Here is a 15,842-nt window from a genome sequence, read left to right as displayed (position 1 = left end):
GAAGCTCTTTCAAAGTCTTTCACAATGTTTCCTGACACCCTATTGTTGGTTACTTAGGTTATTTCCAATCTTTTGCTTTTATTAAAACAGAAAGTCAATATACATCTTTAAACATGTAGTTTTTTTCTTTCCTAAATATCTTGACTCTATAGGATAAAACACTAGAAGGAGGACTGTAGGGTCAAAAGAGATTTTTATGACTTTCAGTTCATGTTGCCAAGTTGTATAAGCCTTTTCCCACACACCGAAAACAAATCCCACCTACGTTGCATGGCAGAAAATGGGTTGTCCCTTCCATGGTCTCCTTAAAAAACAAGCACTTTCTTTTTCGAGACACCCACCCACCCACCCACTTTTCCCTCATGTTCCTTGGTCAGAATTAAATCTGTGGAGAATTGACTGATCTGGACCAGAGACACATCACCCCGTCCCCAGCGCTGGCTCCCCTGAATCCCAGAGCCCCTGAGCCCCAGAACAGTATCCAGGATCTACTGACTTCATTTTCCTTTTCTTCGTTTCTGTTTTATTTTTGAGAAGCATGACGGTTATATTCACAGTCCTAAGATTCAGGAGAACTCTAATTCTGCTTCTGACCTTTGCTACAGCTTAGACACTGAACTACCCTGTTTCTGAGTGTTTCCATTTGTTGAATGGATTCGGGGTGGGGGCTGGGGCATGCATGGTAGGTCAGAGTGACCAGGTGAACTTTAAGATAACTTCCAACTCTAAAACTGTAATTATCATGTGGCCACACACCTCCCCCGCCCCCCAATAACCAGGATGACAGTTTTGACTACAAAAAAGCATTCTACTGACCCCTATTTGTTCCAGGAAAGGGCTGGCCACACACCCTCTGCCCCTTCCTCTTTTGAAATGTCCCCAAACTGCCTGGCCCCTTGCAGCTAACCGAGGATGGCCAAATGTACTTGACCAGTTAGTCTGTCCCTCGCTCCACAAATCCTGCCTTACGGGAACGTTTTCCAATGAGATACTGCGTCAGTATTTCCTTTTTATTCAATAAAATATACTCCCTGACACCTTTGAACCGCTGCTGAAGCAAAGGTGACAGCAAAAGAGTTCCCATGCTGCACGTTTCTGAATAAACAGGCTTTATTAACTTTATCTTGGACTTAGATTTGTCTTTGACACATGTGGGATGTGTGTCTGTAAGAATTCTGCCCTCAGCATGCACCTGCTTCCTGGATAAATGTGGGTTCACTTTGGTTGACAGCCTTGGACTGAACCGTGTTCTTAGGAACCACCGAGAAAGCAGAGTTTAGAGATTCTTGTTCAGCTCTCTAATTAAATTCAGTGAATTAATAAGAGACAGCTGACACCAAAAATGCATTAAAATTAAAATGCCAAGGGCAGCACTCCCTTGGCTTCTGCCCAGAGTGGGTCTTATGAGTTCCCCGAGTTCCCTACATGCATCGGGCAGATTGATTACGGACCATCAGGAGCCAGGCTTTGCAGCAGCTGCCCTATAGAGTACACGGGAAAACAGCTGTCAGCTTTTATTAGGAAGGTGGAAATATTTGCTAGTGAGTATGTAGGTCTGATATATTGTTGGATCTGTCTGCCAAATGCCACTGTAGTTTTTCCTAGTTTAGAATTAATTTGTATATTTCTCAAAGCAATAGATGCCCAAGATTTAGGGAAATAAATTCAGTTAACCACAGAGTATATTTATGGTATGCCATCCCTGTGATCAGTGCTGTTCTAGGTGTTAGAAGTGAATACAGGATAGGAAAGAGAAAGGTGCCACCTGCAAGGACCTTCCATTCTAGTGGAGTTCCAAAACATGAACAAATAAATAATGTCAGGTATCCAGAGTGTGACAGCAGTGAGGAGAGCGGTGAAGTAGCCAGCTGAAGGCTGGGAGGAAAACTGTTCTAGGATAATGGAACAGCAAGTACAAAGGCTCTGAGAGGTGGTGAATTAGGGGTGCCAGGAAAACAGTAAGACCTTTTGAGGAGAGCAGAGGTGTGAGGGGCAGAGTTGAGCAAGGGCCAGGTAAGGCAGGGTGTTACATTACAGGTTTATATAGTGAGCATGGTGGTGGCACTGGTGGATTTCAGCAGGGGAGTGATGTCTGTTTTTAGAAGATGTCTCTGGAAAATTGAAGGAGATCATGGTAGCTGGTCTCCACAGACGGCCCCCAGTGATTCCTATACTCCCCTTGATTCTGGGCTGGCCTCATGACTGCTTTCACCATTAGCAGGCAGTGGAAGGGATGTTCTGGGACTTCCAACCCCAGACCTTAATAGGACTGCCAGCTTCGACTTCCTTCCTCTTGGAAGCTACACGGAAAGGCCAAATGGAGGAGAATTGAGGCCTGCAGCCCACAGTCCCAGCTGGCGACCCAGCCAACTTCCAGCACCAACTGCCAGCCAGGTTGAGGGAACCACACCTAGACGTTCCACCCAGCCAAGGCCCCAGCAACAGCACATAAACGAACAACCAAGGCCCCAGCAACAGCACATAAACGAACAACCAAGGCCCCAGCAACAGCACATAAACAAACAACCACCTCACTCAGCTCAGGGAAACCACAGAACTGTGAGATTTAAGACACGGGTTTCGAAGTGGTTTATTTCACAGCCATGGATAATTGAAACGGGGGTAAGGAGGGAAGCACACACCAAGGAGCTGGCTGTTGGGGTTGCTTCGGCCGGAGATGAAGGAGGCCTTGACCCGACTGGTAGGAGCGAGGGTCGTAAGGAAGCGGTCCGGTTCAGGACACACTTTATCAGTGTGACTTTCAGGCTGGACTGTGAGGGAAAGAGCCCTCCTTTCCTGCCTGGCCCTTACTCCAGCCAATCCATAGAGACAACTAGTTCAAACTCCTCGCTCTCTCTTCTACAGTTACCACCATGTTGCACCAACTGCTTATACTGTTGTTGTTGTTGAAGAATATAAGATTAAAGTAAATCTTTGGAAAGAGCCTGCTTAATCAAGAAACAGAATCTCAGAGACAGAAGGGAAATTATTGATAGACGTGATCACCTAAAAATGAAATAAAGAACAAAACTTCTGTATCATAAAGAATACCATAAGCAAGAGAGCCATAATGGAGAAAAAAATTTTGCAAATATAACAAAAATCTCATACCCTAAATATATAAATAATTCTAAAGAAAAAGGCAATTTAGTAGAAAATAACATTAAGCTACTCTAAGAATTTTACATTACATTGCTGTGTCTCGACCTATCACTTTTAGATATCTATCTTCTCATGTGGCCTCTTGTCCTCCAGTAGACACGCCCAGGCCTCTTCACAGCATGGTGGTCTCAGCTCTACCCTGCACTAATGTGATCGGTGGGGGGGGGGGTGCGGGGAGGGGAGAGGGGGGCAGGGGGACACCCCTCCCCCCCCACACACTCCACAGCATGCTATGGACAGTGCAGGGTGGAGCCCTATCATTCTCCTTGCTCTGCACTAAGCAAAGGTAACAAAGGGGCAGCACCCACCCCCTCACAGCCAGAGTGTGTGGGGAGGGTTACAGAGAAGGGGGAGCTGCAGAAAGAGATTCTCTCAGTTTGTGTATGAAGTCCTGGGCACACACTCAAGTGTCCTATGCGTGAAACCCACCAGAATTAACATACCGAAATCTTTGAGAACTGAACTGTGAAGTGGAATACTGCATGGTTTCAGATTGGCCTCTGGGTAGCACACAAGCGAGGCAGACCAAAATAGCCCTGAATTTGGAACTAAATTGACATTCAAACACACAGACCACAAAAGTGAGCCATGATGTGCATTCTGAACTGAAACAGGTTGAATGCATGCTAAAATGGAAGGTTTTAAAAGGGAACAGAGTCTTGTAACATAATACCCAAAAAGTCCAGGATAAAATCAAATATTACCAGTCTGAACTGGAATGAGAAAAGGCAATCAACAGATGCCAATATCAAGATGACACAGATGTCGGGACCATCTGACAAGGATTTTAAAGCAGCCATCATAAGAAAAAAGGAAGAGGGGAGGGGGAGAAAGGAAAAGGAAAAGGATCAACAAGCAACTATTAACACTCTTGAAACACAGAAATACAAGATATAAAGGAAAACCAAATGGAAATTTTAGAACTAAAAAGTACAACAATAAAAAACTCGTTGGATGGACACAGTGGCAGAATGGAGATGACAGTGGAAAGAAGCAGTGAACTTGAAGATGTACCAATACAAATTATATAACCTGAACAAAGAAACAATAGATGAGAAAAACAAACAGAACTTTAGGAGCCTGTGGGACTATACCCAATCCGCCAATACTTATGTCATGGGAGTCCCAGAGGAGAGGAGAAAGAGTGCAGTGCATTAAATATACAAACAAATAATAACTGGAAAATCCCCAAATTTGGCAAAAGAACATAATAAACCTTCAGATTTAAGAAGCTGAGTCAACCCCAAACTGAGAAGACATAACAGTCCTAAAATCGTATGCATTAAAAGCCAAATTCATAGAGACCGAGAGTAGAATGGTGGATTCCAGGGGCTGGAGATGGAGGAAACTGGGAGATATTGGTCAAAGGGTACAAACTTCCAGTTGTAAGATGAATAAATTTTGAGATCCAAAGTACTGCATGGTGACTATAGTTAACAATACTGTATTATGTACTTGAAAGTTACTAAGAATGTTTTCACCACAAAAAAAGAAATGGTAGTTATGTGAAGTGATGGCGGTATTAACTAATGCTACTGTGGTAATCATTTTGCAATACATAAGTGTATCAAATCATCACATTGTATACCTTAAACTTATACCATGTTATACATCAACTATATCTCAATAAAGCTGGAAAAAATGCAAAGTGGAAAAAAATCTAGAACAGAATATCTATGAATTGTGGGACATTTACAAAAGGTATAACATACACATAATGAGAAAACGAGAAGGAGAAGAGAGAAAGAAGCAGAAGACATATCTGAAGTAGTAGTGACTTACAATTTTCCAAAATTAATGATAGACACCAGACTACAAATCCAGGAAGCTCAAAAAATACCAAGCAGGATAAATACCAAAAAATCTACACCTAAGCATATCATATTCAAACTGCAGGAAACCAAAGACAAGAGAAAATCTTGAAAGAAGCCATAGGGCTGGGGGGACATCTTACTTGCAGAGGAACAAGGATGAAAATTACACTGGACTTTCTCATCAGAAACCATGCAAGCAAGAAGAGAGTGGAGTGAGATATCCAAGTGCTGAAAGAAAATAACCACCAATCTAGAATGTTGTATCCAGCAAAATTATCATTCAAAAATGGAAAAACAAACTCTTTCTCAGACAAACAAAAAAGTGAAGGAATTTGTGCCAAGTAGACCTGCCTTGCAAGAAATGTTAAAAGAAGTTCTTCAGAGAGAAGGAAAATGATATAGGTTGGAAACTCAGATCTACATAAGGAAGGAACAGTATCAGAGAAGGAAGAAATGAAGGTAAAATAAAATCTTTGTTGCTTGTATACCTACCTAATCTTAGAGATAATTATTTGTCCAAAGTAATAATAGCAAGAATGAACTGGGTGATTATAGCATATGGAAAGTGAAATGAATGGCAGCAATGTTATAAGGGATGAGAGGGAGGAATTGGGAATACACTGTTATAAGGCACCTGTACTGTATACCCATGAAGTGGTATAGTGTTATTTGAAAGTGGACTTATAAATAAATATCAAATCATTATGTTATACACCTTTCAGGTAATATAATGTTATATGTCAGTTGTACCTCAATAATTAAAAACGTAAAAGAAAGTGGACTTAGATTTGTTGCAACATATATTGCACACTCTACGGAAACCGTTAACAACTTTTTTAAAGAAGTAATTGAGAGAAGAGAGAAAATGGAATCATAAAATCAGAACCCAGAGAAAGTCAGGAAAAGAGGGGGAATTTTTAAAATAAAAATAAAACAAAGAAAAAGCAGGATGAATACAAAACAGTTACAAAACTGTAATAGCAATAATTACTTTAAACGTGAATGGTTTAAATACACTAACTAAAAGATCAATTCAAATCCATTGTCAGCGTGGATGAAAAAACAAGACCCAATTATATGTTTTCTACAGGAAACCCACTTTATAAAGACACACATGGATTAAAAAGTAAAGGGATGGAGAAGGATATACCATGCCAACATCAATCAAAGGAAATCTGGAGTAGCTATATTAATTTCAGATAAAGCAGACCAGAGCAAGGAAAATTATCAGGGATAGAGAGGGGCATTACATAATGATGGAGTCATTCTATAAGAAGCAATAAAAATCCTTAATTTGTATGCACTTAACAACAGAGCAAAAAAGAATATGCAAGGCAAAAACTGATAGGACTGTAAAGAGAAACAGATGAGTCCACTGTTAGAGTTGGAGATATCAACACCTCTCAATCAGTAATTGACAGATCCAGCAGGCAGAAAATCAGTAAGGATATAGTTGAACTGAATAGCACCAATGATCAACTAGATCTTACTGACGTTTACGAAATACTTAACAGCAGCAGAGTTCACATTCTTGTGAAGTTCACAGGGAACATTCACCAAGACAGACTACATTCTGGGCCATAAACACACCTTAAAGTTTTGAAAGAACAGAAATCATACAAAGTTTGCTTACAGACCACAATTGAATTAGTTAGAAATCAATAACAGAAAGACAACTAGAAAATCTCAAACTATTTAGAGATTAAACAACACACTTCTAAATCGCACATGGCTCAAAGAAGTCTTGAGAAATTTTAAAATATTTTGAGCTAAACGAAAGTGAAAATACAACTTATCAAATTTGGGGGATGCAGTAAAAGCAGTGCTTAGGGGGAAATTTATAACATTAAATACATACTTTAGAAAAGACTATTGATTAATCTTTTTGCTTAATTATTGATTAAGCAATTATCTGAGCTTCTACCTCAATAAATGAAAGAAGAGTAATATAGGCAGAAGAAAAGAGATAATAAAAAATTAGACTAGAAATCAATGAAATTGAAAACAGGAAATCAACAGAGATCAATGAAACCAAAACTGGTTCTTTGAAAAAAAATCAAGAAAAAAAGAAAGAAAACACAAATTACAAATATCAGAAATGAAGAAGGGGTCACTTTTATTGATCGTGTGGACATTGAAAGGATAGTAGAGGAATATTATGAATAGCTTAATGCCTACAAATTTGATAACAGGTGAAATGGACCAATTCCTTAAAAAACAAAAACTACCAAAACTCATAAAAAGTGAAACAGATAATCTGAATAGACCTATATCTATTAAAGAAATTGAATCAATAATTAATAACCTCGCAAAACAAAAAGCACAAGGCACAGATGGTTTCACTGGCTAATTCTACCAGACATTTAAGGAATAAATGATATCAGTTCTCTATAATCTCTTCCAGAAAATACTTATAGAAGCAGAGGGAATACTTCCTAACTCATTCTGTGAGGCCAGTGTTACCCCAATACTAAAAGCAGATTAAGACATTTATAAGAAGGGAATATTACAGACCCATATCTCTCATAAACATAGATGCAAAGATCCTCAAAAAAATCAGCAAATTGAATCCAACAATGTATAGGAAATTATACAGCATGACCAAGTGAGATTTATTCTAGGTATGGAAATCTGGTTCACCATTCAAAAATCAGTTATTATAATCCCTCACATCGATAGGCTGAAGGAGAAAAATCATACGATCATATCAATAGACGCAGAAAAAGCACTTGACAGAATTTAACACCCATTAATGATTAAAAACTCAGTGACCTAGGAATAATAGGGAACGTTCTCAAACTTATTGATAAAGGGCATTTACAATAATACTACAGTTAGCATCATACTTAGTGGTGAGAAATTGGGTGCTTTCCTCCTAAGATTAGGAAATGCAAAGATGTCCTCTCTCACCACTCCTATTCAGCATCATACTGGACGTCCTAGCTAATGCGGTAAGTAAAAGAAAGGTATACAGATTGGCAAGAAAGAAATAAAACTGTCTGTGCACAGATGACATGATTATCTATTTATAAAATCATAAAGACTTGACCAAAAAAAAACTAGAACTAATAAATGATTATAGCAAGGTCACAGAATATAAAATTAATATGTAAAAATTGATTGCTTTCCTATATGCCAGCAATGAACAGTTGGAATTTCAACCTAGAAACACAATACCATTTACATTAGCACCAAAAGTGATTAAATACTTAGGCATAAATCTAACAAAATATGTACAGGGTCTACATGAGGAAAGTTATAAAACTCTGATGAAAGAAAGAAATAAATGGAGAGATATTCCCTGTACATGGATAAAAAGATTCAATATTTTTAAGATGTAAGTTCTCCCCAGTTCAATCTATAGATTCAACACAATCTGAATAAAAACCCCAGTAAATTTTTTTGTTGACATTGACAAACCGATTCTAAGTATATATGAAAAGGCAGAAGATTCAGAACGGCCAGCACGATACTAAAGAAAAGTTAGAGGATTGATACCACCTGACTTTGAAGCCTTATTATAAAGCCACAGTAATCAAGACAGTGTGGTATTGGTGAAGGAATAGACAGATTGATCAATGGATAAATAGCCCCGAAATAGACCCACACAAATACAGTCAACTGATCGTTGACAAAGGAGCAAAGGCAATTCAATAAGGGAAAGGATAGTCTTTTTAACAAATGGTGCTAGAATCATTTGACATTCATAGGCAAAAAAAGTGAAGCTAGACATAGCCTTTAAATTTACTACAGAAGTAAATTCAAAATGGATCTTAGACCTAAATGTAAAATGCAACACTATAAAACTTATAGAAGATAAATTAGAGCAAATCCAAGTGACCTTGGGTTTGATGATGAATTTTAAATTCAGCACCAAAAGCACAATCTATAGAAGAAAAATTGGTTACACTGGACTTTATTAAAAGTAAAAACTTCTGCTCTGTGTTAGAATGTTAAGAGATTGAAGAGGGAAGTCACAGATTGGGAGAAGATATTTGCAAAACACATATCTGATAAAGGACTGGTATCCAAAATATACAAAGAACATTTTAAACTCAATAGTAAGAAAACAAACAACCCAATTCAAAACTGGGCAAAAGATCTGAACAGACACCTCAGCAAAGAAAATGTACGGGTGGAAAATAAGCATGTGAAAAAATGCTCAACATCATATGTCATTAGGGGATTGCAAATTAAAATGAGATATCACTCCATACCTTTTGGAATGGCTAAAATCCACAAAACTGACAATACCAAATGCTGACAAGGATATAGACCAAAAAGAACGCTTATTCATTGCTGACGCAAATGCAAAATAGTACAGCCACTTTGGAAGACGATTAGCAGTTTCTTACAAAACTAACATATTCTTACCATACGATCCAGCAATTGTGCTCCTAGGTATTACCCAACTGAACTGAAAACATGTCTACACAAAAAAACTGCACATGCATGTTTATAGCAGCTTTATTCATAATCTCCCAAAACTGGAAGCAACCAAACTGACCTTCCATTGGTGAAAGGATAAACAAACTTTAGTAACAAACCTTGGTAACCATCCTTTTGAGGAACTACCTATATTACTATATTGGTTCTCCTGGAATTCGAGGGAATGTGAATGTGAAAGACCTTCTGGCATAGCAAGCACTCAGCCTTTTTCTCTGCTCTGGAAGGATCCTACCCACTCAGAGAAAGTAGCAACAACTGCCAGGTCCTACAGGGAAAGGGAGAAGCCCAGCCACCACCTGCTGCATCTGCTCTTGCCCCTGTGGCCACCTTGCTTCCATGAGATCCGTACCCTTGGCTACATCCTTTTGATATCAGGGTGTGCGTTTGAGTGTGTGTTCTCTTCCAGGCAGCCTGGTGTCCCCACGGCCATCAGTTTAAAAGTGGAAAGGGAGCAGAGATTCGGAGCAGGGAATGAGGCTGCCTCTGAACCAACTTCCCCTGCAGCACAGCCTACAAGAAAGGAGATGGCCGAGTGACAGGATTGAAAGAGGAGGTCATTTGGGGCCCCAGTCCGGGCCTGTGGGGCCTCTGCAACAGCTGGACACTGGGAGGACATTTCTGTAGAGGCTGGGAAAGTGGTGGCCACAGTGGCAACCATGAGGCAACTCCAGTGGCAGGGGTCACTGGCAGGTGGGGGCATCCAGAGCACTGGAGATCAGCCCCTTCACGTGAGGGGGGCATTAGAGCGCATTAAAGGCCTACGGATAGCTAGGCAGCTGGAGCAGGACAGGTAACAGCAAGCGAGGCTGCAGCAGCGTGGGTTCGACTCCTAGAGAGGTGTCCAGGGTTGCAGCAGGCATGCATTTGTCACTTGCTTCTGCCCCTAGGCCCGACCTCTCCATCACCCAGGCTGAGTAAAGCAGGGGAGGGATAACCCGTCCTGTTGGAAGCACAGAGAGGGTGTGACTTCTTAAAGACACACAGCTTGTTATAACGAGTTAGGCCTGGGACTCAAGAGGCGATGGCTCCCTGTTCTGGGCTCCCTCCCTCCTTCCCTCATTCACCCCTCTCTGGGGATGCCCAATGGTTAAAGCTTGCGTTGATCATCAGAATGACACTTACCAGGGAATGAGCACAGTGGAGGGCCAAGGGTGGGCAAAGGGAGGCTGCGCAGTGCAGGCAATGAGCGGGGTGTTATCTGTAGAGAGTTTAGAAGCGATAATGAAACCACTGAAAGTCGCCTGCTTTTTATTATCACTCTGCACTGGCAATTCTAACCGAAGTCAGTGATTAAATTTCTCCTCCTGGTAAAAATCTTTTGTTAGTCTAGGTTCTAAATAGTCACTGTAGTTACTGTTAAGTTTTAATAATAGGCTATTAGCACATTTTAAAACTACTTTTCCTGTAATAAACACTGTTCTGCATGGAAGCTAATGCAGAGAACTTCATCATACACTTGGCTCCCAACACACCCAGATTCAACTACAGGCATTCATTTCAAGTTTGGTAACAATTTGTAACGGTTAAACTCAACTCCAGACACAGCTGGTGCACCCTCCGGTGTTCTGCACACCCCTGCACCTGAACAGCAAGTGAATAAGCAGTGACAGCGCTCTGACCATGAGGGACAGAAACGGAGCCCGACTGACCTCACGCCATCGCTCCATGTGCAGATCACACTCCAAACTTCTCAGATTCACTTTTTTGGAAGCATTTCTTAATGTGTTGTTTTTTGTAAAAAAGAAAAAGACATTAATATGACTTAAAAGTATTAATTCATTACTGTTTTCCTTTTTTTGTACTATAATACTGTATTTGTTGATTTAATTCATTATTTTTCACTGCCACAGTTATATAAATGTGAAGTCTAATAAAAGAACATTTTCACAATGAATTTTTTTTCTGTACATTATTCTTGTTATTTTATTTTGTGATTATTAATGACAATAACTATGTTGCATACAGGAGGGGGTAGTGAGAAAACAGCTGATCATGAAGGCTAATTCCTAGTCAGGCTGTGCTCAGCCCTGACCTCACCCGAAACTTCACATTGACCCCATGAGATGGGCTTTTGTAGCCCATTTTACAGGTGAGGAAACCAAGGTTCAGAAGGGGGGAAAGAACCCAGGATTACACAGTTAATAAGTGGCAGGAAGAGGATTCAAATCCAAGCTTGGCCTGACTCCAGAAGCCATGTCTGAAATGCCAGCAAGTATTGGGACCCTGCCAGAGAAATGCACAGGGACATGGACTGGGGTGGTCAGGGAGGGCTTCTTCTTGGAGGCTGTGGTGCCAGAAGGGTCTATGGGGAGCAGTGAAGCATGAGGACCATGTGAGGAGTCAGAGAACAGGGGTTCCAGCCTGAACCCACGTCACTCCCTGGCCATATGGCCTTGGACAAGTCCCTGGGCCTTGGTGTTTCCTCTCTGGAGTTTTCAAAGGCCCAGGATTCACGAATCAGGCTGAGACAGTGGACTGGGCAGTGAGCTTGGCTGGTGACCGAGTATGATCTTTCCCTGCCCCGGCTAAGAACTGGACCCACAAGCCCTCCCTGGCCCACCCGACCCCAAACCTCTGGGGTTAGGAGCCCCGCTCCTGGCTGGAAGTCCAGATGGCATGAGTTACAAACATAAGGCTGGGTACTGGACAGGCCTGGCTTTGAGTCCCAGATCCACCACCTCCTTCTCAGATGAGTGACCTTGGACTTGACACTTCTTGTCCCTGTCCTCAGTGTCCTAAACCTTAAAGTAGATCATATTGATCTCAAAGAGCAGTTGTGAGAATGAAACAAAATAATAATACCTGATATTTATTGGGCAATTCTGATATGCCAAAACTGCTCTAAGAGTTTTACATTGATTTTTCTCATTAAATCTTCCCAACGACCCTGTGAAACTATTATTCTCATTTACAGATGTGGCAGCTGAGGAACAGAGTGATGTCACTTGTCCAAGGTCCCACCTCGTTCTGCTCAGCTCAGTGCCTGTCCCACAGCAAATGTCTCATAGTTATGATCGAAACTACAGTAGTTCTGACACATGGGTCCCACACACACATTTCACTGGTTCTGGAATGAGGATGTGTCCCACAACTGATGTCCAAGGAACATGCCAGCCAGCAGGCAGTGGGGGAGTTTGGTGTCCTCACTGTCTGCTTCCAGTTGCTCGGGTGGCTGAGATCCAAGCCTGATGGAATTTTACCAGATTGGATCCCTAATTATCACTTAAAGTGACTTCTAAAGTGATGCCACCTGGAAATTAAAGGTTACTGAGTGTTCAGAAGGCTGTCATCAGCCAGGCAAAATAAAAATTGCTGAATTCATCCAAAGAATGTGAAGAACTTTGATCAAGTCACCAAAGAGACTGTGATGTGCAATTTTAGAAATAAACACATACTACTGTCCATTTTTAAAGGGCACACCTAATATGCTTCTTTTTTTCACCAAGAAGTTATTAAATACTGTAGATATATTTTTCTTTAAAAAAAAATCTAACAATTGATGGTGTCATAGAACCAAGTAAACCCCAAAATGGTCATGATTCTTTAGGTTGTGAGCACCAGAAAACCCACTTCAAACTGGCTTAAGTGAGAAAGGTATTTTATTGGCTCTTGGACAAGGAAAACCTAAGGGTAGGCAGTAGGCTTCAGGCACAGCTGGATTGGAGGCACCAGGCTACAGAGCCAAGCCCTGACGCCCCGGTCCCCAGCTCTGCCTGCTCTGCAAAGGCTCCATTCCCAGCAGAGGCAACTCCAGCCGCCAGCCCTCCCAGGTTTGATGCTTCCATTCTTCTCAACATTTGGGACAAGTCCTAAGCCCGACTGCTGGTGACTGGAACAGGGCTGCATGACTACCCGCTGGACAGTTCACCGGAGCCTCAGGGAATGGAACTCGGGCATCGGCCTGGCCTGGTCACTCTTGTCCCCCTGTAGTCAGGGGTAGACTCAACTCCACCCACTGCACGAGGCTGAGGTGGGAGGAGGAAGGCTTCCCCTGAAGAAAATTGGGGGTTGATGCCATAAGAAGGGAAAGTGGATGCTGGGTGACCCCCAAATTACAGCCATCTTTGGAAGATAATAATTGGTGATGAAAGGAAGGTTCAGAGAGGTGACTTGTACCAGATCATCCACCTGGGCAGCTCAGGTGGCCCCAGAAAGGGAAAGTGCTGTTGGCAGACCACCTGTCAGAGTGGGAAGAGTCCTTGGAGGTCCCTGGTGTGGTAGGGATGGGAAGCTACAGGCCCAGAGAGGGAGAATGACTGGTCCAAGGCCATACAGCAGCCCCCGGCGGGGATAAAACCAGAACACAGACCTCGGGTATCCTGGTTCCCCATCCACTGCTCCCAGCTGACCTTGTGAAGGCAAGAAGGCTTCGGGAGGGGGGCCTCCAGCTGGTTCATCATTCTTGGAGGAGAAGCCCCATCAGCCTCTTTGGGAAAAGGGCTTTCTCCCAGCAGATGTAGTGGAGTGGCTTTAACAATCCCCCGCCTCATCCCTGGTGCACCGGGGGATCCCAGTCTGTCTCAGTTGGGAGTTGAGTAAGAGGTGCCCTAGATTCCCACGTGCCTTCCCAGTCGTTGGCGGTGCCAATTTGACGCCTTAATCTTGTATAAAATGCAAGCCCCAGGCCAGTGCCCCTACCTGCTCCAGCTACCCAGGCCTTCTGGAGATTCTGGAGCCACCATCGCTGGCCAGGCTGGGTCTTCGCGTGTCTCCCGTGGCTCTGGGAAGGGCCAGTCTTCACCCAACCGTATCCTAAGAAACCTGCAGTGTTTCCTCACCTTGTGTTCAAAGCTGGGAACCGGGCAAGAACGAACCCGCCAGCCTGCAGTCTCCGGAAATTCTCTGTGGGAGGAGCTTGGGTGCAGCAGTCTGATTGGGGTGGGAAGGAGGCCGGTCTTAAAGTTTCATTTGCGTAATAAACACGTCATTTTATCTAGGTGGTGCGTCTTTTTAGGTGGTGGAGGTGCTTCTGATGGAGATTAGGAGGTTCTTAAGCACCCACCCCTGGGTGCCACCAATTTAAGTTAGAGGAACCAGACCTAACTCAATGATAGGGCACCAGTGGTGGAAATCCGGGCGCCTCAAATGGTACGGGGTGGGGGCTGGGTGCATGGACAACATCTCCCCAGCATGTTAGGACTTTAAACAAGGATAACTGAGGACTATATTTATGACATAGAAAGCTGTTAATGCTTTAAGTGAATAAAGGAAATTTACGAGAAAATGCGGGGGTGGGGTGGGGTAGGGTGTACAGAGTTTATGGTGGTTAAGAGCATAGGATCTGGAGCCACAATGACTAGGTTCAAATCTCGCTTTCACCTCTTACTTACCTTGGACATTTTATTTAAACTCTCTGTGCCTCAATTTCTTCATCTGTAAAATGGGGCTAAATAGGGATAAGGTGCGGATTCCTCTAAAGCGTTGAAGGCAGGTCCTGGCATACAGTGAGTGCTCAAAAGATGTTAGTCGTTAATCTCATTAGTCTCCTGCGCAGAGACCTCGTTCCCAGTCTTTGTGGCCGCCAGGCCCCAGCCGGCCCCACCCCTGCTCCGGAAACCAGCAGCCCCGCTGCAGCCGCGGCCCATTGTTCCCACCTTCCTGCTCAGCCCTGCTCTGGGAAGCCGGCGGAGCAGCTCCAGCCGGCTGGGGGCGCATCCGGGCTGAGAGGCCCGCCCCCGCGCCCCGCCCCGTGTGGCGCTCCGCCAGGCCCCTCCCGCCTTGAGCGCCGTGGGTTGGAGCACTGGACTGCGAGTCCCGAGGCCTCGGTCCTACTCACCCCAGTTTCCTCTCTGGAAAAATCGAAAACAGCGGAGGTGCTCAACTCACAGGGTCGTCTGAGGGTTCAATGAGATCACATGTGCAGAAGGCCGAGCCCCACGCCTGGCTTCCCACCCTGAGCACGGCTGTCCTCGCAGGTACTGTCTCTCTGGGGTCGGCTCGCCAGGGTGCAAGGGGGACCCGTTCAGTCCTAGTGTCTGGGCCTGAGTAGAGTTCTTAAATCACGCTGCCTCTCCTCATCCCACCCGCTCCACCTCTCCCCCAGCACAGGCCAAAAGTGGGTGAAAGGGCTGGGTAGCTTTCCCAGGCTGGCAGCCAGAAGAGATAGGACCTGTAGTCCTTGCATCCTGGCTCTGCTATGGAATTGCTGTGTGACCTTGGGCAAGGCCTTCCCCTCTCTGTGCTCCAGTTTCCATCCTCCAATGGCTGTAGAACCCTGGCTGTACCACTGGCTGGCTGGGTTACTGTGGGAAAGCTGAGCCCTCCAGGACTCAGTTTGTCCCCTCTGCCACATGGCCTGCACACCTAGATTAACGGGATAACTCCAGATCTCGGGAAGTTTCTTTCTTATCTTTCTGCCACCCTGTCCCCCATTTCTGCATTCAGAGGAGGAGTTGTGCCACCACACTGGGGCTGGCC

The 15,842-nt window shown here is 43.5% G+C and overlaps 1 long non-coding RNA gene across 1 annotated transcript; it reads right to left on the bottom strand.

The window, feature by feature from the left end:
* Positions 1 to 2,572: 2,572 nt before the first annotated feature.
* On the bottom strand, positions 2,573 to 14,920 carry LOC309613015. The gene is made up of 5 exons (XR_014235464.1): positions 14,756 to 14,920; positions 14,064 to 14,267; positions 11,075 to 11,141; positions 10,548 to 10,623; positions 2,573 to 3,006 (listed from the first exon to the last, which is right to left on the bottom strand). It is a non-coding gene; the product is annotated as an uncharacterized lncRNA (long non-coding RNA).
* Between the last annotated feature and the right edge of the window lie 922 nt (positions 14,921 to 15,842).

The sequence above is a fragment of the Balaenoptera borealis genome (assembly GCF_965194805.1).
Source record: "Balaenoptera borealis genome assembly, chromosome: 16".
Lineage (NCBI taxonomy): Eukaryota > Metazoa > Chordata > Mammalia > Artiodactyla > Balaenopteridae > Balaenoptera > Balaenoptera borealis.
This window is presented reverse-complemented; position numbering and strand designations above follow the sequence as displayed.